At 44.2% G+C, this 22,758-nt stretch overlaps 1 protein-coding gene and 1 pseudogene across 1 annotated transcript in view; one reads left to right on the forward strand and one right to left on the reverse strand.

Annotated features, from left to right (window-relative positions):
• Positions 1-22,758, reverse strand: part of LOC148025614 (uncharacterized) — an 87,576-nt gene that overhangs the window by 59,906 nt on the left and 4,912 nt on the right. The gene's annotated exons all lie outside the window — the stretch shown is intronic.
• LOC148025615 (uncharacterized) lies at positions 2,439-4,870 on the forward strand (annotated as a pseudogene).

Below are 22,758 nucleotides of genomic sequence, written 5' to 3' on the forward strand. Positions count from 1 at the left end.
ATCCTTGTATACATAGGTAGATCCTGCCAAAGCATGTTGTTTATGTTCCACATCAAAAAAAACATCCCAATTTCCAATTAACACTGTTTTCCACAACCAATGTTGCTTACTGCCCGAAGAAACACCTTTCACATTCCATAGAGCAATTTTCAGGATAACACAAAGAAAGAAAACTAACCACCTCTTTCCCTTTACCTTTCACAATAACAGCTTTAGCTGCTTTAAATTTTTCCATTTCACTTCGGATCACATCTACCAGATCTTCTCTCTGCAAACTAGCAATTGAATCACGGGAAGGAAACTGCTATTGTTGAGAACCGTAAATATCACAAGGAGGCACAAGCCTCCTCGCGGATCAAAGCGCAAATCAGAATCAAAAGCCCTTTTATCCTCCACAACGAAAGCGGAAGAACGCAAGGGTTGAGGTTTCGTGTAGAAATTCCTACCTCTACGTTGAAAAGTTTGAGTGATAGGCAATGAAGGTGGGTGAGCGGGAGACAAACGAGGCTACTATCTGGCATTGTGTCTAACCAGAATGACCCAAGAATTATCCTACAAAGGCAAATTCCGACCAACCGAAAGTGATGCATGCTCTATACCAGTTTGAGATGCATTCTTCTTTCCATCATCATGTCCATGTTGGACAAGCGGCTCATGATCAGCTTCTGGCTGCTGTACCACTTGTTGGGGATGATGCTCATGCATATCTATGTCAAGAACCATTGAACTTTGCAAAACATTTGGGCTTCTATCGCATTCAGAAATGAAATGGCCCAATTGGCCACATCTAAAACAATGACCAGCAAATGTTCCCCATTTCAGCTCGTAAACCAACATTTGCAATCCTGGAACCTCGAACCAGACTTGCGAGGTTTCCCTGTATCCCAAAGCATGCACGCCCTATTCCTGTTGCGGGAGGCCAACCGAGGCTCCACCAATACTTCACCAAGTGTTCTCATCACCAAAGGTAGAAGTTTCCAAAGATGTGCAGGAAAATCAACCACCTCAACCCAAATAGGACATGCCTGCCTAAGTACTTCCTTAAATTCTGCCATAGGTCTCCAAGGGACCATATGTACTAATTGGCCATCCATAAACAAAGGGATATGTGGCATAATAAAAGCACGAACTTTAGGGGAGTGAAAAAGGACTTTGAAGAACCCCTTCGGCCCATCATAAATCTCTTCAACAAGCGGGCCCTGCACTTGAGCTAAAGGATCATCTTGACCCATCTCAGCACTGACAAGCATAGACTGCAACCACACACGAATTCTAGTGATCAAAGGAGTCCTTCCCGTGCAGTAGAAGATAGCTGCCCTCTCATGGAAAGCAGCAATCTGCTGTAAAACCAGATCTGTGCCCATGAAAACTACCACATGTTCCCCTGCCAGTAAAGAACTCGCTTTACCCTCATTGGCTTGAGTGTAATGCGACATTAGATTATTAGCAGTAGCCACCATAAGCTGTAAAGGCCCCTCAGACTAAGAGCATGAAACATAAACATTTGGCTGAGGCAAATCCTGAACACACAAGTCCTGTTCATCAACCGACATTTCACGACGCTTACCCGTCTCATCCCCATCCATCAACTGTCTAGAGTCTTCTGCTGACGAGTCACCATCAGATTCGACTGAATCATTATCATCCCCATTCCCGATATGTTGGTCAAGAAAAGCCATATCAATACCATTTGACTCCTGCAATTTCTCCATAACCAGGCCTCTATAGGGCTGCTCAGGTCTCTCTCTCTCTCTCTCTCTCTCTCTCTCTCTCTCTCTCTCTCTCTCTCTCTCTCTCTCTCTCTCTCTCTCTCTCTCATGACGGCTCTCTCTCTCTCTCTCCATCAGCTGGACACGTGCGACAAGATAGGCCGTTTTCGTCCGACAGCTCCACGTCAGGTCGCGATCCCGTTCTGCAGACAGCGCCTGCTAGCCAGCTCCTACCTGTCGGCCCTGCCGTCACATCCCTCGCCATCCCGCAACCCCTTGTCACCTGCGCCACCTAACGCCAGCCTCTCCCGCCATCCATCAGCTCCCCACCCACCACCTCTGCAGCCCCCAGCTCCCTGCTGCCATCTCCTAGTCCCACAATCCCGCAGACAATAAACCTATTATGAAATGGTTGTTCCTCACATACACTGAAATGGTTATCCTCTATTCTGAACTCTAAATCGAGCTCCCCCACAGGCCCAACACAACAAGACGGAGTTCGCCCCCAGAATGGAGAAGGTCCAAATAGAGCAAATGATTACCAATGCCACCAACAAAGTCAAGGAATATGACAACAGACTGAGCATAGTGAACAGGCAGCTGAACGATAAGATTAAAAAGCTGGAATTGAAGATAGAAGACCAAGATGAGGAGATCCAATCACTTAGGCAGCTAGTGACTGACATTCAGCTCAACCCCAAGCTAGAGGAAGGAGAAATTCAACCTAGCATGACCGAGGAGCTCACCCGTATCAAAGAGAAAGTATAGCAACTCCAAAAAAAGGAGGAGGAGACGACGAAGGAGGAGGAGACGACGAAGGAGGCTGTTTCTTGGGCAAAGATACTCAAGAAAACCCAACATCAAGTAGAGGAGGTGGAGCAATGGATTCAAATTGCAAAGAAGGGGAAACACCTAGCACACGCACCTACAACAACCATAATCAATGACACATTGGAGAAGGAACAAAAAAGTTAAATGAGAGCACTCCATGTTCGGGTGACAAGGCTGAAGATACATGAAAAAGTGGATGAGGACACCAAGGTGCTATATACATTAATGAATATTAAGAAAGATACACATGTCTCCGCTTGGAGAGTGGGCAAGAAAAGCATGGAAGGGGAGAGCTCCAAAGAGCGTGCACTCATTCTCCGCTTCCCCACCATGGAGGCTAGGAGAGACTTCCTAGCTCAACGTCGTACATTGAAGGGGGCCGGTGTGTTTCTGGGTGATGATCTTACACCAACCCAACTAGCCCACATGAGGGAGGGCATACCAAAAATTAAGGTAGCCAGGGAGGAGGGCAAACTCACCTTCTACAAAGGAGGGAGAGTGGTAGTCATGGAGAGGCGCCACAAATGACGGTGTGAGACCTATGGAGCCAACCTTGCAGTGGCAGTTTGGAACTATAATGGAGCCCTCCAATTGGATGTGGGAGCTTTTGAGGAGACATTCGGAGGGAGAGATATAGTGTTCTACTCAGAGACACATCAAAGACCACATACTACACTTCCACGAGTAACACGCTATAGGTGGGAATCAGCTTGCAGGAAGAAGATACACACAGACCACAGTAATCGCGGGTCGGGAGAAGTGGCAGTGTTATTCAGGGAGGAGCTACAGCAGATGATCCAGGTAGTTCACAGAGATGAGCAGGCTAGATACATGTGGGTGAGAATGCGTGGTGAGGAACGCACTTTGTATGTTGCCGTATGCTATTTCCCCCCTATGACGTCCCGATACGCCCCACCCAAGGGGCAATCACCATATGTGGCTTTAGATGAGGATATTTGGGAGTTCTCAAAGGAGGGAGAGGTTATCCTACTAGGAGACTTTAATGCCAGGACAGCCTCCCATCAGGTGTCTTTCTTTGATGCATCTGAGGAGATGCTACATGAGCAAGATGTATCAGAGCTACAGCTGGACAGGACATCTCAAGATATGGGGAAAGTCACGGAATATGGGAGATACCTTGTGGAGATGGGCACAGCACACAGGTTGGCCATTCTCAATGGCCTGGCTAGATACCCCCTGTCTGGCGCCTTCACAAGTTATCCTCACCGACACGGTGCCAACACAGTAGACTATGTTCTTTCCCCATCAATGCTGATATCTCACATCCAAGACCTCTTAGTATCCCCACGCCTTCTCGGAGTTGCAATGGATCATGCCTTCCTATCATTCACCATCGACCTCCAATTCACTGACATGCAAACCCATCAAGCAGTTCCCCGACACCTGAGATACCTCTTTTTTAGAGAGACAGAGGATATCTATGAGGCGACATTCCATTACAGGAGCTAACTCGGCAGTTCAGTGAAGCCCTACACATCGCTACAGGTGTAGCCTTCCCACACTCACAACCCATGCAGAGAACCTCCACCAAGGTGACACCTCGGAACAGCTAGTATGATGATAAGTGCCGTGAGACCAGAGCACAGCTACAGAGAGAGATAGCACTTGGGTCCACTACCCACAAACAGGCACAGATACTCTTTAGACGCCTCACACGATGGAAGAAGAGAACATTCTTGGCCCAGCTGGAGCGAGATCTATATCAGTTATTCTTGAGCCAGGACTCTAAAGAGGCTTGGAGGCTTTTCAGAGAGCATTGCCCAACCACACCTATTACGTCCACCGCTGCATGGAAGGAGTATGCAACTAGTCTTTATACTGTGGAGGGTCAGCCACCTCTTCCTAACCCACTTGAGCCTTGTCCAGAGACCACTTTCTTTACAGAAAATAGGGCTCGAGAGGCCATTGACAGACTTAGCAAAGGAAAGGCACAAGATCATAATGGATTAGTAGCCGAGCACTTGATCCATGCTAAAGATTTGGTGGCAGGTTTCCTAGCTTACATGTTTAACAAAGTCATATGTGAAAGCCTACCAAAAAGCTGAAGCACGAATACTATTGTGCCTATCCTCAAGTCAGGGGACCCTACTCTACCCAGTAACTATCGGACTATCATGGTTGGGCATACATTGGCTAAGTTATATGCTTCCATCCTTGAGCATGAGTTAAGCAGGTGGGCAGAGAGGTGGGGTCTTAGAGCACAGGGACAGGCTGGCTTTAGGAGAGGCTTCTCCACATTGGATCACATCCTCACACTTGGAGCGATCATTGAGAAGGGAAGGGCCCATGGCCGATGGACCTACTGCTGATGTATGGACTTCTGCAAAGCCTTTGACACAGTACCGAGAGACAGGCTGATACATAGATTGCATGCCATGGGAGTACCCAAAGAGCTCAGTTGGGGTATTTTGGCACTGTACGAGAGAGTTGTGGGCAGAGTCCGGACACATGAGGGCCTTTCGGCACCTATTTACTCCACCATTGGGGTGAAGCAAGGATGTTCCCTCTCTCCGACATTATTTGGCCTGTACATTGATGGGATTGCTGATTATATTTCACAGGAAGGAGATAGAGGAGCTCCACTAGTTGGCACTTGAATACCTCTCCTATTGTATGCAGATGACATTGTATTGATAGCTGACTCTCCAGAGGGTCTACAAAGACAATTGGATGCATTACACTCCAATACTTTGGACAGTGAGCTTTCAGTGAACCTTGGTAAAACCAAGGTGATGGTATTTAATACTACACCACAATGGGTTAGGAGATCAGCACCTAAATTCACATATGGATCTGAGGAGCTGGAGTATGTGGATTCTTACACATACCTGGGAGTCTTATTCACAGAGCCCACCTTTTCTATGCGAGAGGTAGCAAACACTAGACTAACTCGCAGATACACAACAGTAGGTGGTTTGGAGAGGATGTGCTCACATGTGCAATTCCAAGAACTCCACACCAAGCTATGGCTCTTCAATACACTGGTCACATCCACACTACTTTATGGAGTACCGATATGGAGGCCCAATCTTGACCACCGTAGCAGATCAGGGCGCACTTATGACAGATGGAGGTCGATGGAGAAACCCCTAATGTCCATGATATCCAGGATGATCAAATGTAAGGCCTCAGTGCCACATGAGATCATCAAAGCCGAGCTTGCAACTACACCGATTGTGATAGAGGCCCTCACCCGATCGGTCGCATATATACATAGCCTATGGAACTTACCCAGACACAAATATGCACAATTGGCCCTTGAGTCCTCCAGGCAGCTTCCAAAGAAGGTGATACTTCATGTTGGTATGCATAGATATCGGCCTCGTTTGAGTTGCATGGCTTTAGGATGGACAAGTTACCCCCCTTCCAGTACTCCCTTGATGCACTGTCTCTTGATTTGAGAAAGTTAGAGATTCGCAAGATCATCAGGATGGATCTGACCCACTTGGATATCAAGCGGACATGGTTGATGCCAGGGCAGGAGCTAAGGACAAAGATGGCTTTCTATCGCGAGCATTTTCTTCATACTATAGATGATGGATTTATTGTTCGCCCGAGATACATGGACAGCCACCTTTCCCATGGGATCAAATGTACTATTGGCCAGTTGCGCACCTCCTCACATCAACTAGAGATTGGCAGATATAGATCCACCCCACTAGAGGAGCGCATATGCTAGATATGCCAATTAGAGCCAGAGACAGAGGAGCATTATATCTGTTGCCCAGCGTATTATGAGGTTTGTGGTCGTTTCCACTGTCTCTCTAGAGACGGATTTGGACCACTATCCAGAGTCGTGGATTTTACCGATCAGCGATGCCTTGGCCTCTTTCTTCTTGAGATACGACGGCTTCAATATAGTTACAGCCACAATCCACATGAGAGCCTCTCTCACCGCCACAGTCCACACACAGGCAAGGAATACTAATTGATCGAACCGTTCAGCTTAGCCGATCCAGACGTCCTAGGCCTCAACACAGACACCGACACCATAGGCAGATACAAGGGATTATTGCTCGGGCTAGAGCTAGGCCCTCCATACCCACATGAGATTGTACCATTTGGAGCTCTATGTTTTACACATAGCCATAGTTAGTTTCCGTTTTTATTTTGCTTTGTGCTACATATTTTGCCCAAACAGTTTGTACCATCATACATATGATTGTAACTCATGGTCTCATAGGTCATGGAACACATGTTGATCAGATTTCAGCATTCAAACAAAATTTGCAGCAAACTTTTGGCATGTCTGACTTGGGAGTTTTGCATTACTACTTGGGCATCCAGTTCATACATAATGCTCGAGGTATTGGGTTATCACAGTCAAGGTACATTGGATAGCTTCTTGAGAAATTTGGCTTACAGGATTACAAGCCAGTTAGTACTCCCATGGAACCTGGACTGAAACTGTCATTACATGATGACAGTGATTTGTTTGATATACATACATATGCTCCTGCAGTTGAATGTCTTATCTATCTATGCAATACTAGGCCAGACATACAGTTTGCAGTTTCAGCTTTGAGCAGGTATATGCATCAGCCACGTATGTCACATTGGCAAGCTGTCAAGCGTGTTTTTCACTACTTGCAGGGTGCTCGTTCTCTTGGGTTGCTTTATGCCAAGGGGGGACCACTGCATTTACATGCTTACAGTGATTCTGATTGGGCTGATGATTATGATACACGTCACTCTACTAGTGGCAATTGTTTCTTTCTTGGCACTTCTTGCATTTCTTGGCTTAGCAAGAAACAATCCACTGTTGCCACATCGTCATGTGAAGCTGAATACAAGGCAGCTTTCACTACCACAGTTGAATGCGTATGGCTTAGACGCTTGCTAGCTGATTTGGATGTATCTGTTACTGAGCCTACTCCATTGTTCACTGACAGTGAGAGTGCCATTGCAGTGGCACGGAACCCAGTGTTTCATGCTCGCACGAAACACATTGAGATTCACTATCACTTTGTCAGAGAGAGGCTACATGCAGGTGATATCAGCCTTGTCTATTATCCTACCACTAGTAATGTGGCAGACATCTTCACCAAAGCTCTTCCTCGTGACAAATTTGAAGCATTTCGAGATGCTTTAAATTTTATATCCTTTGGTGGTGGATGATCCTTGTACTCTTGATCACTCTTCACTCCAGGGGGGTTTGTTGGGTATTTGACTCATGCCTTACTTACGCCTACGCTCATATGGGAGTGTCGGTGATCAGTAGGACACTGGGGCACTTTTTACTCTCGGTAGGAGAGGTTTTTTCCCCCAGACTTATGGTCTTATTGTCGTATGTACTTATTTGCTTATGTTACACACATTTGGGCACTTAGTGTGTGTCGGGTGTGAACACCCCCCTACAACCCTAAAGTTTAAGGGTTGTACTTTATACTTTCAGATTACACTCATTCAGTCTATTCTCTTGGGTGTCATGCTTCAACTCTGTCTCTCACTCTCACACTGTCTACTGAATCTCTGCTGTACCTTGATCCTCTGTTCTCACAATATCGGCTACTGTTTTGTCTTTACCTGCTATATGCCTAAACTTAGGATTCATGGATTTTATGTATCCAATCCACCTAAGCATGGCAATATCTAGAGTAGATCAACTCATGATCATACCTAGAAGAGGCAAGCAATCAGTCTCAACCACCACAGCAGCACCAATGAAGTACTCTTTATCGTTCTTGAGAGTCGTGACAACTCCCAAGAGCTCCCTCTTAATCTGTGGATACTTGCGCTGCCGCTTGTTTAGGACTTTCACCCCAAACCAAATGACATACCTATTCCCATCTACATCATCCTGGCCAACAGCCCATCCATTGCCAATAGGACTAGTATCAATAGTGAGTACAATAGGTCTCCCACACTCATAATCTGCTTTTCGAAGAGTCGGAGCAACTCTCAACAATCTCTTCAGCTTCTACATAGCTCTAGAGTGTCTCGTGTCCCAAGAAAAACATTGCCCTTTCCTCAAGAGCTGGTAGAGATCATCTGCAATATGAGCAAAATGAGGAATCCAAAAAAGATAAAATACACAAGCTCTAAGAAACCTACGAACTTCTGAAGTAGAAGAGCAAGTCTCCGTAATCTTTCTATGGCATCAACCTTCGCAAGGGAAGGCCTCCAACCATAATAACCACACATATGTCCAACAATCAAAACCTCTCTGGCACCAAAAATAGACTTCAGCCCCAACAAGGTCAAATTCACTTCCTCTAGCCTGCAAAGAATCCTCTCAACATCTCTGATATGCACGGCCACAAAGTACCTGCATCCATGATCATCTAAAGTCTCATCCTTCTATTTCTCCAAACAACACTTGATAGGCAGATCATTAATGAAAGGCACGGTAAGCTCTAGAATAAAATCTCGTAAAACCTTGTTTATCCCATTCATCATATGGGCAACCGAATTAGTAGCTCCCTATGGAAGCATACACATCCTGACAAGGCCTAAAGGTATCTTCATCGTAGTCAAATCTCTACTCTCAAGGGCAAGCTGAAATTGGTCATAGCCGGAACGAAGATCGCGAAGTGAATAGATAGCACGTCCAGCAAAAGCCTCTGTGAACTCATCCACAATAGCTCCTACACCAACATTCCATATAATGGCCCTATTCACCAGCTATAAGTCCTGTATGAATCTGAGTATCCCATTCTTCTTGGAAACTATAAACCGTCTATTAGAATAAGGAGCTGAAGATGGTTCTAGAATCCCCATCACAATCCACTCATTCAAAAGCTCCACCAATTTGGACAAGTGAGCCCTAGGCACAGGAATAGGCCATAGATTCCAAGGGACATGCGGAATGGTAAAAATAACCATGGACGTCACAACCCTAGGATCAACGCAACCTATCTCATGCGGAAAAAAAGAAGGCTCTCCCATGTCTACTCAACATCTCCTCAAAACATTTCACCTCTGCTAGAAGTAAAAAATCTTTAGTCCCAATCTCCCATCTCTTTCAGTGTCTCGGCTAAAAACCTATGTTATGTATAAACAGTACCCAACTCTTTTGACTGACAAAAATCATCCATTGCAACAGCCCAACACTGAGACTCACAGCTTACTTCAACTGTAAATCCTGTTTGTTGCTGTAAATCAGCACCTTGTAAATCTTTTTGCTGAAATATTTCAGCAAAGAACACTTTTTGCTGAGATTTCTCAACACCCAAATTTTCTTGCAGCATGAAATCAACAATTTTGCAATACATTGCCAGAGAATGGACCTGTAAGATATATGACAGCTTTTGATTTTCAGTTTTCAGCAATGCTGAAAGATCCTCCATAGTATCTGACCATGACAGCCCGTCATAGAGACCATCTACCATGTCTTCATCCTGTAAAAGACCTGCAAGCTTCAATTCTTTTTCTTTTCTCTTCAAGTACTGCCTGGCAGCTCTAGACATGTCCATAATATGTTGAAAACACAAAGTACTTTCAGCCATAGCAGCTAAGAAACACGTTTCTTTGAAATTGAAACTTACGAAACGTTTCTTAAAGTATGAAACGTTTTTGAGAATAAAAAACGTGGGCGTTTTCAACTTTTTTTATTTTTTTAGTGAGTTGGAACCCAAAACATGGTTTTTTTTGCAAAAACTATTGGGCAATGTTAAACATGATGATGATAATGTGTAATGACTCATGAGGGCTCAAGATTTTGGATGACAGACGTTTTTTGTGATTTTGTTTAGTTATTGGACTTTGTCAATCTAGTATCTATTCTTGTCTTGAGATATGAATATTATACGACTTTAGTCTCATTTATGAGTTATCTATGATATATTACGATTCATTCTTGATTTTGACATTTTGTCAATTTGTTTTGAAATGAGAATGATGATGTTACAACTTGACTCTGTCCATTTTATAGATAGGCTATTTACATGTTAATTTCAATTTTCTTTGTATGATATGTATGAATCATAATGTTTAAGTTTTAAACCATAGTATAGCTTGTCCAAAGACTAACTTTGACATAAGTGACAAGTCAATAATGGATCATGGATATGTAACATATAATATATTATTTTCAATCGACTCTATTATCACTCAAGCTCAATTAGCCATTCTTTGTTTAAGAGAGAGTTCCATAGAGGTTTAAAACCTCTTTCCTCAATCAAAACTATCAAAAATCCCTATATAAAAAAACCCACGTTTCTTATTTTACCCCCTCTTAAAAGAAACTTACGAAACACGTTTCTGACGTTTCGTTTCTAAATATTTCTAGCCTTTCTTGCTGCTATGCTTTCAGCAGATACACCATAAACTCCTAAGAAAAAACTGCCGCTGCTAGGAGGTGAGAGCTTTCCCTGTCTTGTACCACTGTCGTCTCGCAAGACAATGGTACCTAACAAAAATCCCGCTCTCATGCTCGAAGAGGGGAATCCCTCAAAGAATCCTTATTCTGCTGATGGTTGACACAAACTGTCATGAACTGGACAGCCTTTCTTTCCATCCTTGCTTCAGATCCACACATAGGCAAACCCATCGTCCAAAACCTTAGTCTCCATCCGAGACTCAGCAATTAATGGCTGCTCCAAAATAATAAGATAGGAACAAGAGTTCTGCACAAAGAAATAATAAGTCTTATCCACATCTCCAATAGAAAGCTTCAAGTTCGGACAAGCCACATACAAATCTCTTGCAGTGTTGTTGGCTGCACGCATGTGCCAACTATGATCCACATCAACTGGCCATCTACCGATATAATACAATCCACGCACTATGACATTAATCTCGGAGCCATGATCCAAAATAGCAACACAAGGGATCTTCGCCTCACCAAGCTTGACTACCATCTCTATACTCGCACAAGCCCAATGACTGCGAGAAAAATGGCTACGAGGCACCAATCTAGGCGCATCATCACTCTCCGCATATTGTACAAGATCAACTCGATCATTCTATCCAATCCTTTTCCTGATTTCATCACCTATGGCTGAAAGTTTGGATGTTGAAGCTTTCCCCTTTTTCTCTACATGTAGTGCATAGAACCATAAAGGAGATTTGTCCTTCGGCAATTGCTCTAACTGAAGGCCATAGGCAGCAGCTTCTCTTGCCACCTCTCGCATCACATAAGAAGAGCATAAAAGAGACTCCTCTAACAATTTCTTCATACCACCCTTACCGAAATTTGGTTTAATCGGTTGCTCTGTATCTCCAAAACATATCTTCTTATCTTTCCAGACTACCAACTTTAGCCTTCTCGCCTCTTCAAAATCTTGACAATCTTTCCGCTCATGATCTGGACTATCACACCACATGCAAAGACGCACACAATTACTCCTGGAAGAATTTACAAGAGTAGAAGAAGTTGGGGCTAAAACCGGAACTGGACTAAGAGGCTGTTGCTCCATTATAGTCATCTTGATTTATAGGTCTTTTAAGTTCTTTGATATCTCCTCCACCATATCTTTGACAATCGGTTTTGCAGTTGGTCTGACAATTGCAATGGAAATAGACATAGGGATAGATACAGGTGTTGAGAAACCCTTCACTCTTTTTACGTTTCTACGTTTTGCATTTAGGGTTTGCAGCCCAAAAAGGGGCGCCATCCTAGACTGACTTTGCCTATTTATAGGCCACTCTTTCATTCATTCCTCACGGCTGATTCATTCAGTCCGTCACCTCTTCTCCCCAACCTCTCCACTACCCTCACACCCCTTCAGGAGGACATTGCGGTTCGTGGTTCGTGGCTGTCTTCATCATCTTCCTTGTGCTACGGCACCCTTGTTCCCTTGTATCACATTCACTCCATGATTCAAATCTTCATCATTCCATTCATCAGATTTTCTTCTCTCTTCTTTTCTCTTCTTCATGTTTGCTGAGTTCACTCCGTGTTCCTCCCCGCCAATCTACTGTCTCACTGGTACGTCGTCTTTTGACATGGTATCAGAGCTAAATCTGCTCAAACAGCGGCAAAGATCCTCCACTCCAGTGAAGGCAAAGACCGGTAGCGGGTTCGGCATCCACTTCTCTTCTTCTTCCATTGCATCAAAATCTCGTTTTTGCAGATTTCAAGTGTTTCAGCTTGCTGCCCACACCCCGTTTGCGATAGGATATCTCAGTCAAAGCTGTCCATTGCTGTCTCCATCAGTTGGCGCCTGATTTCCAGCCTCTTCATGCAGTTTGGAGCTGATTTCAATCAAGCGACTGCTGTTCCTATGCAGACCTGCTGCCGTACAACTTGCCACGTCATCACAGTCATGCTGCCGACATTTTCAGTCTGTCTTGCCTGCATTTTTAGTCTTTCTCTCTCCTGCAGACTGTCCTACCTGCGTTTTTAGTCTCTCTGACCTGCTGCCTGCGTTTTAAGTCTTTCTCTCTCCTCACCTGCATTTTTCTACTGGTTGCAACCTCTTACTACTGGTCGCATCCTCCTCCCACTGGCAGCTCACTTCTAGCCCTTCCACTATCCTCTCACCCCTTGAGGGGACATTGCGGTTCGTGCTTCACACTACTCTCACACCCCTTGAGGCGGACATTGCAGTTCGTGGTTCATGGTGGCTGACCTCTTCCTTCTTCAGCAAGGCACACTAGTATCCATGGCTTCTTTACCAACAGATGTCCAAACTATTGGGTACTCCTACTGTGGCATCACCAGACACACTACCAATGCTTGCCGACTTCGACCTTTGCTCCCCACCCCCCGGAGTATATGCATCTTCCACCAAGCACTCCTTGTGCCACCTCTCCTTTCTGGGCCACAGAGAACGTTCTACATCGGCTATCAAAGTACTATGCTCAAGGCAATAAGACGCATCCGATACGCACTAAGTCCTTTCGAGCACATGGAGGATCAATTGACACTATGACCTCCTGGAGATCGTCGCAATGGTAACGGCAGTCTTCTCCCACCTATTATGGGTACAATGGCTACCACGGCGCGCGGTTCTGCAATCCACTCCATCGAGAGACAGTGATTGTTTGATATTGTCTCCTCGTTAGTCTGCTCTCCTTCGAGAGACACTGGCTACTCGACTCCTTCCTCTTCTTCAGCTACCCAGTCTACTCCACTAAGAGATAGCGACTGTTGCCCACCTCTTGCTCATTCTGAGCCCCACCCTTCCCCACCCTCAACTACTCAGGTTCAAGAGGCTATCTCTGGGAGCTCTTCGGCACCCCAGATACCTTCTTCAGCACGATCGGCAGCACTTTCTTCGTCATCAAACATTTTGGAGCCCGTGATCCATGAGTTTTTGGATTCCCTATCTACTTCAGAGGAAGCTTCAGAGGGGAATGTTATTTCTTTGCCCTCAGAGGGGGCATCTACTTCTTTGACTTCAGCGGGGGCCCCTCTACCTCCCACCTCAGAGGGGAAACCTACTCCACATAAAGTTCTTCACCCATCCTCTACTTTCTTGGGATGGCTGTCTTTGACCACTCTTCTCTTCTACTGATACCCAAGATCTTCAGGTACCACCTAGATCAGGACCTCGGAGGTTCAGCCGCGACTTGGTGACGAGGCCTTCGTATTCCTTCCAGCATGGATGCACGGAGCTAGTGGCTTCTCTCCCGAGGTTGAGTTTTGAATTCTCCAATTCACTTTGTCTAATGTTCTTTACTACAAGTTCCCTTTCTAGTGGAAATCTTGGATCTTAGAGATCCTCTACATCTTCTTCCTCCTCTTCTCTTCTTGCCTTGGTCACTTGGTTAGCATGGAGCCACCTCTCGAGATCGAGTACGGGCATATCCTTATGGTTCTTGGCACCACACAAAGTCCGACATTCCTCCTATTCATTGCATGTTTTCATCATCTTTGTACTAGGGCACTTGGGCAAGTGAACAATTTTCCCAGGAGGGACACTGTCCAAGTGGCACCTGCTACATAAGCATTGCATCTCCACCTCACTCTTCTCTTGTTCCCCTTTTTGGGCCTGAGAGGGGGTATTGAGAAACCCTTCACCTGCAGTTCGCGTTTTTTGCGTTTCTACGTTTTGCATTTAGGGTTTGCAGCCCCAAAAAGGGACGCCATCCTAGACTGACTGTGCCTATTTATAGGCCACTCTTTCATTCATTCCTCACGGATGATTCATTCAGTCCGTCACCTCTTCTCCCCAGCCTCTCCACTACCCTCACACCCCTTCAGGAGAACATTGCGGTTCATGGTTCGTGGCTGTCTTCATCATCTTCCTTGTGCTATGGCACCCTTGTTCCCTTGTATCACATTCACTCCATGATTCAAATCTTCATCATTCCATTCATCAGAGTTTCTTCTCTCTTCTCTTCTCTTCTCCATGTTTGCTAAGTTCACTCCGTGTTCCTCCCTACCAACCCTATTGTCTCATTGGTACGTCATCTTTTGACAACAGGTTGAGAAATAGTAGTGGATGGTGCAACAGGAGTAGGAGAAGACATCGTTGGTGGTGACTGCATCCTGTTCTGCAAGCGAGCCTTCCATCTCTGCCTCTTTGTCAGTGTAGAAACCGCGTCAACAGCATCCTGCCAATCCGTCTTCAATCCCATAGGCTGCATACGGTCCTCTAGCAGCTCTCCCAACTCATCTTGAAGTGTAGAATCAGCCGCTCAATTCAGAGGCAACAAGTCCTTTGTTGGGCTGATAAACCCACTCTCTGAATATCTTTCACATAGCAATACCGTAATCCTCCATAAAATATTCATCTTTGAGCACTTTCTTGAAAACATTCCAGTTAGAGTCCTGTACAAACAAATCCGTCACTCTAACCCACAAAGAAAGCGTCACAAGCCATAAGAAATAGTTACTCCAGTTGGTCGGAACTCCAAAGAAGCGTATATGGCTTTCAAAGGCCTTAATATAGACTGAAACATTCTGGCCATCAAATAATTTTCGCTCACTAATCACAGCCTCGGTCGCCTTAGTCGCACCAAGCATATGCTTCTATTCTTGATGCAACAGTCATTGTTGATCCCACTGGGCAATCAGCTTTGCTAAGCTTTGTATATGGTGGTAAAGGTACACCAAGAGACTTAGCATCAGCCATATTAAATCCGTCAAGTACTTTATTGATGTACTTGTCTTGTGAGAGAAACAATAAGTGTTGTCCTCTCTCTCTTTTAATGCGCATGCCCAAAATGTGTTCAGCTAATCCCAAATCTTTCATTGAGAAGGCTAAACTCAGCTGCCTTTTAAGTGTATGTAAAGTACTCTTATGCTTTCCAGCAATCAGCATGTCATCCATATATAAAACCAGCACAACAAAGCTTCCATCATCAGCCTTTTTAGTGTATAAGTAGTGATCTGCATGACTGCATTTGAATCCATACATAAAGGTATCAAATTTTTTATACCACTGTCTAGGAGCCTATTGCAACCCATATAAGCTGCGTTTCAACTTACAGACTAAACGCTCTTTCCTTGGAATAACAAAACCTTTGAGCTATTTCATGTACACCTCTTCATCCAGGTCACCATGAAGAAAAGCAGTCTTCACATCCATCTGATCCAACTCTAAATCCAAGGATGCAGTGAGAGCAAACAAAACACGGAGCGTAGTCATCTTCACCATCGGTGAGAAAACCTCTTGGAAGTCTATGCCTTCCTTCTGTGTATAGCCCTTAGCAACCAGACATGCCTTGTATTTGGGCTTCCCATCAATACATTTCACCTTATAAACCCATTTGTTAGGAATAGCCTTCCTATCCTTGGGCAAAGGTACAAGCTCCCATGTGTTGTTCGCATATAGAGATTTCATCTCTTCTTGCATAGCAAGCTCCCAATTTTTCTTGTTTTCACATGATTGTGCCTCTTTAAATGTCAAAGGCTCACCTTCATCAGTCAATAAAATGCAATCCAAGGATGGCTGAAACCTCTGTGGCTGCCTTTTGACCCATGTAAACCTTCTTACACAATGATCCGTGTTGATAGACAATGGGCCTACATCCTCAGGTATGTGCACACCATCAACCGGTGGCTGATTTTTAGCATATTGTTACTGCTGTAACCTGTTTTCAGTATGTTCTTCTTGTTGTCCTCTTCCATCATGTGCATCAATTTGCTGTCCATTGTCTTCTGGCTATAGCACAATAGGTTGCTGCTCATTTTCAGCATCAAAAGGGACAATATCTTCAGCTAATGGTTGTTGAATGGCTAGCTGTTCATGCAAAAACTTGACCTTCTTTTTGTTAAGGTCACCATCTGTAGTATTTTTCAACAACTTTGCCTCATTGAATTCTACATCTCGGCTGCGTACTATCTTCCAATCCTGAGGAAGCCAAACTCTATATCCCATCTCTCCCTCATCTCCATATCCATGAAGATGCCCTTGATGGATTTCATGTCTAGTTTAGTCCTCTAATTTACAAGAATATGTACAAAAGCATCACAACCAAAGACACGCAAATGGTCATATGAACCAGGTTTGCCAGACCAAACCTCTTTAGGAATGCCATTTTTCAATGCACGATTGGGAGAGTGATTGCACACATGAACTACAGTTTTAAGAGCCTCTTCCCAAAACTGTTGTGGGAGATTAGCTGTGGACAACATGCATCTGACTCTCTCACAAAGTGTGTGATTATATCTTTCAGCCACGCCATTTGATGCAGGGTTGTAAGGGGCTGTCAACTCCCTCTTAATGCCATGCATCTCACAAAATCTTTTAAACTCATTAGAGATAAACTCCCCCCCATTATCCGTTCTTATAGCTTTTGACTTAAGTCCTTTCTGTGTGGTAACAAAGGCATGAAACCTTTTAAAAGCATCAAACACTTCCTTTTTGCTCTTTAGTACATACACCCATGACTTTCTACTAAAATCATCAATAAAAGTGACAAAGTATCATGCACCCCCATGTGAATTAACAGGCAAAGTGCACACATCTGAATGTACTAAGTCAAGAGCATTGGACTTCTTAATAACACCAAAGTAATAAGGAGACTTCACATGTTTTCCATATATGCAATCATTACAAAAGTCAAGTCCAAAGCCTTTTACATCAAATCTCCCTGAAGAGGAGAGAACTTGAAGGCCTTTCTTGCTCATATGACTAAGTCTTTTTTGCCAAAGTTCCATCTGTGAATGAACTTCAGCCACAGCCAAAAACTTGTGAGGTAATGCTTTACAATGCAAATAGTACAAATTCCCTTTTTGTTGCCTTTAACAATCAGCTTAGAGCCCTTGTGGACCTTCCAAGATCCCCCACCAAAGGTAGTAAAATACCCTCTTGCATCAAGCTGTCCAACTGATAATAGACTTTTCTTTATGCCAGGTACATATCTGACATCATGCAAAATTAGCTCTTGACCATTTTCAAGGGCCAAGTGAATGGTACCTACACCCTCTATTTCACGTGCATAATTGTTGCCCAAGTAAACCTTGCCTAGACAACCTAAAGTGTATTCAGAAAAAGACTCCAAAGAGGAAGTGACATGAAAAGAGGCACCACTATCCACTATCCATGACTGAGACAGCCCATCATGGGCTAAAAGTAAGGCATCAATCACCTCCTTTTTAGTGATGTGCATATCACCTGCTGCTGCCATAATATCTGCATCATTACATGAGGCTGCAACAAGTATCTCTCCAGTGTTAGAGAGTTCTTCAATAACCACAATAGATGCAACATTTGCTTTTGCAACTTCTTTTGAGGGAGAGCTGTCATCATCCTTCTTGTCATCCTTCTTTTTCTTTCCTTGTTGTTTCTTTCTTTCTTCCTCTTTCTTGTAGTAGCAACAATCGGGCTTTTTATGCCCTTTACGTTCACATTGATAGCAAGTGACATCTGGTTATTTGCCCTTGCTTTTACTCGTGCTTTTGCCTTTAATTCTCGCATTACCTCTCTTTTCTGACCTGCCTCTCAGATGATAAGCTGAACCACTGCTTTCTCCACTGGACTTTCTTCTAATCTCCTCATTGAAAATAGAGCCCCTAACACCATCAAAGGTTAAAGTAGGATTGTTGCTCAATAAAACAACCAAAGACTCCCAGCTATCAAGCAAAGTCTTCAACAAGAAAATGACCTTCAATTTATCATTGAAGGGCTGCAAACCAGAGTCTTGTAACTGGCTCAAAATCCCTGTGAAAGCACTCAGATGCTCCGATGTGGGCTTAGACTCATCCAACTCTATATTTACACGCTTGCGCATAAGGTGAACTTAATTTACTAGAGTTGTATTTTCATAAGTGTCCATCAACTTTTTCCATATGGCATAAGCTGTATCAAGACACTTAATGTCTGTAAGTACATCATCAGATACAGCCATTTTAATGTATGCAATGGCCTTCTTGTTAAGTCTAGCCCAATCCTCATCTGTCATAACTGCAGGCTTGACTTCCAAAAGAGCATCATCACAATCTTTTAGAAACAAAATGCCTTGCATTCTGTCCTTCCACAAGTCAAAACCAGTGCCATCAAATCTCTTGATTTCAAGAAGGGATTTAGTGTCACCGCTGCTTGAAGCATTTGCACCCATTTTTCAGCAATATACCCAAGAGAAATACTGCAATTTATAACAGCAAACAATGAGCTGAATGTTTGGTCAATATCAGCCCAAATTTTCAGATAATGAGTGCAAGGTTTAGTCCAAGTACATGTACAGCAATGGGACTGATGATATTCAGCAGTATAACTGAAATTTTAGCATATACTCAAAGCATACATGACTGCCAGGCGACTCCCACTTCAGCAGTATCACCAAAAGTACATTTGCAATAATCTCAGATCTGCAAATGATCACTAAGACCGTTGCAAAATGATTGTTCAGCAATACATCAACTCAATGGAAGCTGCCCAACATATGTACTGCTGCGTGTGTGACCAAGTACTTCTGATACACAAAAGAAGCCAAGATTCTCTGCAATTTGCTCTACAATTTCTTCAATGTTTCATAAGTGGGAATGAATCTCATTGCTTACAAAACCAAGATTGCATCAACAGTGTTTCCAATGTACATTTCAGACATCATTTTTGCCAAAATTCTAAAATTTCAGCAAAACCCCCAAAATTTTACTGACAAATCTGAACCGATTGCATCAGTACATCATCTCGAGCATCAAGTGCGGGCAAATGTTGCAGAAATTTCACGAATTCTGCAAAAGCCCCAAATTTCGGGGTCCAGGAGTGCACAAATTTCCAAGAAATTGGCTCAGTCAAGCAAAAATTTCAATTGCATCTGAAAATTCCCAAATTTTCTGAGACCCGTGCACTCAATGTTGGAAATTTCTGGATCAAGAATTACTGAAACTTGTGTTCAGCACCAAATCTAGGAAAAGCCCCAAATTTTAAGGAGCAAATGTGCACAGATTCGTATTCTATGCTTGCTCCCGCAAACATCCGGAAGAGGGGAAATAAAATGACCTGAAATTTCTGATTTTTAAAGAAAATAGGGGCCATTGACCTGCCTGTCTGCTGATGGACGTCAGTCCTTGCAGCCCCGCAACATGTGACCTAAAACGGTCACCCACTGGTCCCGCTAGACCCCGTCGACTGCCTGCCTCACGTCACAAGCAATCCCCACCACGCGCAGCCTCAATCTCCTGTCGCCGCCTATCTACTTGCCTACTTCTCGCCTATTTGCTCGCCTCCTTCTCGCCTGTGGCCTGGTCACGCTCCTGCGTGTTGACTGCAGGAGTCACCTTAGTCTCCTCTATTTGCGTGTCACCTGGGTCTGACAACTGCCGCTATCCCATTGAGCTTGCAACTAGCAACTAGCAACTAGCAACTATTGCATGTGGCCTGCGTGACCCATTCAGCTCTGATACCAATTTGTTGCAATTGAGTGCTGACCAGAATGCAAGCTCGGAGTGAGCAGAGATAGAGCAGAGAGCTTAGAGAATCGTGTTAGAGTATACCAATGTGTTGCTCGGTATACAAAGAATAAAAATGTATTTATATGTTAGGGTACAAGTAAAGGGTGTGTTCACACCCGTAAGTTTATACATGTAGGAGCTTACACCCGAAGGGGCTTTACACCCAACATAAGTTGCCTGAAAAATACTTCAATTTCATTTAGCACATCATCTCACAACCTCGATTGCCAACCTTCTATGAGTTTTGAGTGCCAATTCTTGCATTACGTGAGGCTGCATAATCAAGTCCACAAGAAATCCTCACCACAGAATTATTCAGAGTAGAGGGGGTTGGTTGCCTCTTCTTTGGGAGGGAAAACCAATAGTGGCAAGAACTCGTAAGATGTGAAGGCAAGCCAATCAAAGGGTGACTCCTCTTCCTCAAATGGAACCAAAGAATTATTCAAAGCAGAGGGGGTTGGTTGTCTCTTCTTCAGGAGGGAAAACCAACAATGGCAAGAACTCGCAAGATGTGAAGACAAGCCAATCAAAGGGTGACTCCTCTTCCTCAAATGGAACCAAAGAATCTAGACCTATCTGGCAGTAACTCCCTAAGAAAAACCGGTTTTGCACACACTACCAGAGAGTAGGCCATGTGGACGAGGAGTGTCGCTCCAAGGCTCAAGATCTTCCACCTAAAAAGCCTTAACAGACTGCTGCACCTGCACAGTCCAGTGGGGCTACGTCTTCCGCTCTTGCTTCATCTGCTCCTTCAACACCTCTTGTTGCTGCTCAACATATGGCTTGAGCACAGCCTCAACAAACAGTGTCTTCCACTACCCCTAAGGGATTGGTTGATCAGTCTGCAAGTCCCGATCCCGTTGCATTTCATACATCCATCTCACGTTCCTCTCCATCTCGTAAAGTATTCCCTTGGCAAAGCCCTGCTACTGGACGTATGCGATGGTGGACACCTTCTTAGACTAGCATGTCTCTAGGTCCTTTAAGATACCCTAGGTCAATCTAGCATCCATTTTTCGCACTCTTAGAGTAGGGCCCATAGCATTCATTGTCCTTAGCTTTTCCATTCTTAAGTCTTTCGTTGCATTTACTCACACACATGCACATTCATTGCATTGTCTTTTGAGTTAGATCTTCTCTCTATTATGTTTTGCTTTGGAGCATCTTACCATTGACCTTTGTATTTGCAAATTCTCATCTCTTTTGCAAGGTTTTATCTTTCAGTGTAGGGCAGCCGACGTGTACCCTTTGTCCGATGCCTTGGTTGCTTTGGGGTGGAACGCCTTGGGGTAAGTAAAAATCCAAGTGACTGGCCTACCCTTTCAGCTCCGTTTTGGGCCTGAAAGGAGATGTTGAGCTAAAACACGCTCTTCAGCTTATTAGCATTCTTAAAACAGCCCCAAAACACACTTAATTAATGAAAAACCCTAAAAAGAGGAGCGATTTGAGTGAGTTTCAATGGTCCCCTAAAAACCCTAATTCTTTGGGGTACCCTTCAACATCTGTAAATAGACAAGCTATCCCCATTCAGCCTTATTCCTATCTATGCACGTTTCACACCCTCGAGTGCAAATTTCAGCCATCAAGCTACTTCTATATGGTTGTCCCAGCCTTCGAGACTGCTGCCACCTCTCCATCAGCCCTTGCAGTGCCCTGACGCCTTCCTCCAAGCTGCGTTTGGCATCTTCCAGCCATCGCTAGAATCTTCCTACACACTCCAGTTGCTTGCATTTGGTGCCTCTTCCTCTAGGCGACAGGTGTTGGTGCTCCTCATCATCCAGGGGTGACATCCACAATTTGCATTTATACTCATTTGGGGGCCGCTTTCCATCTCCACGGCTTCTCTTACTTGCATTTGGTGCTCCACGCCCTTCTCGCATCATCGTTTTGCAAATTCTTCACAGTTCAACTAGTGGTCACTGACTTGGGATCTGTCTCCGGTGGACGTCACTCTTCGACACACTGCTCTGTCCTTGAGTATCTGTACACTCTTACATTCATTTGCAGTATTCATTCACTTTAGAGTTGTGTTTTTCTCTGCCTTCTCCTGTTTGTGTTTGAGTTTCTGTATTTGAGTTATGAGTTTTCAATTTTGCATTTAGGATTTGAGTTTTGCTTTCTGTGTTTGTGTCTATCTCTTTGTGTTTCTGCCGCGGTCGTACACTCTGTTTCTGTGCCTCGGTGCAAACCCTAGCAATTTTCTTCACGCATCCTAGGAATCAAAATATGCTTCGAGAGTCTCCTTTGCCTCCAAATGCAAGGGAATTCAAAGAACCAGATTTTTACTAAGCACTGTTGTAATGCAAGGCTACATTAGTGCTGTTTGGAGAATGTACTCGCCTCTTGATGGAATGAAGCATGTATTTACTGCTAGTTATTCTTAGTTTACAGCAAACAATTCATGTTGGTTTGAGCCTATGGAAGCTATGTGCAAGACTGAACGCATATCTATGAAACGGGCTGCTA

The sequence above is a fragment of the Lygodium microphyllum genome, chromosome 14, assembly GCF_053477565.2.
Source record: "Lygodium microphyllum isolate KBCC chromosome 14, Lygodium_microphyllum_v1.1.10, whole genome shotgun sequence".
Taxonomy (NCBI): Eukaryota; Viridiplantae; Streptophyta; class Polypodiopsida; order Schizaeales; family Lygodiaceae; genus Lygodium; species Lygodium microphyllum.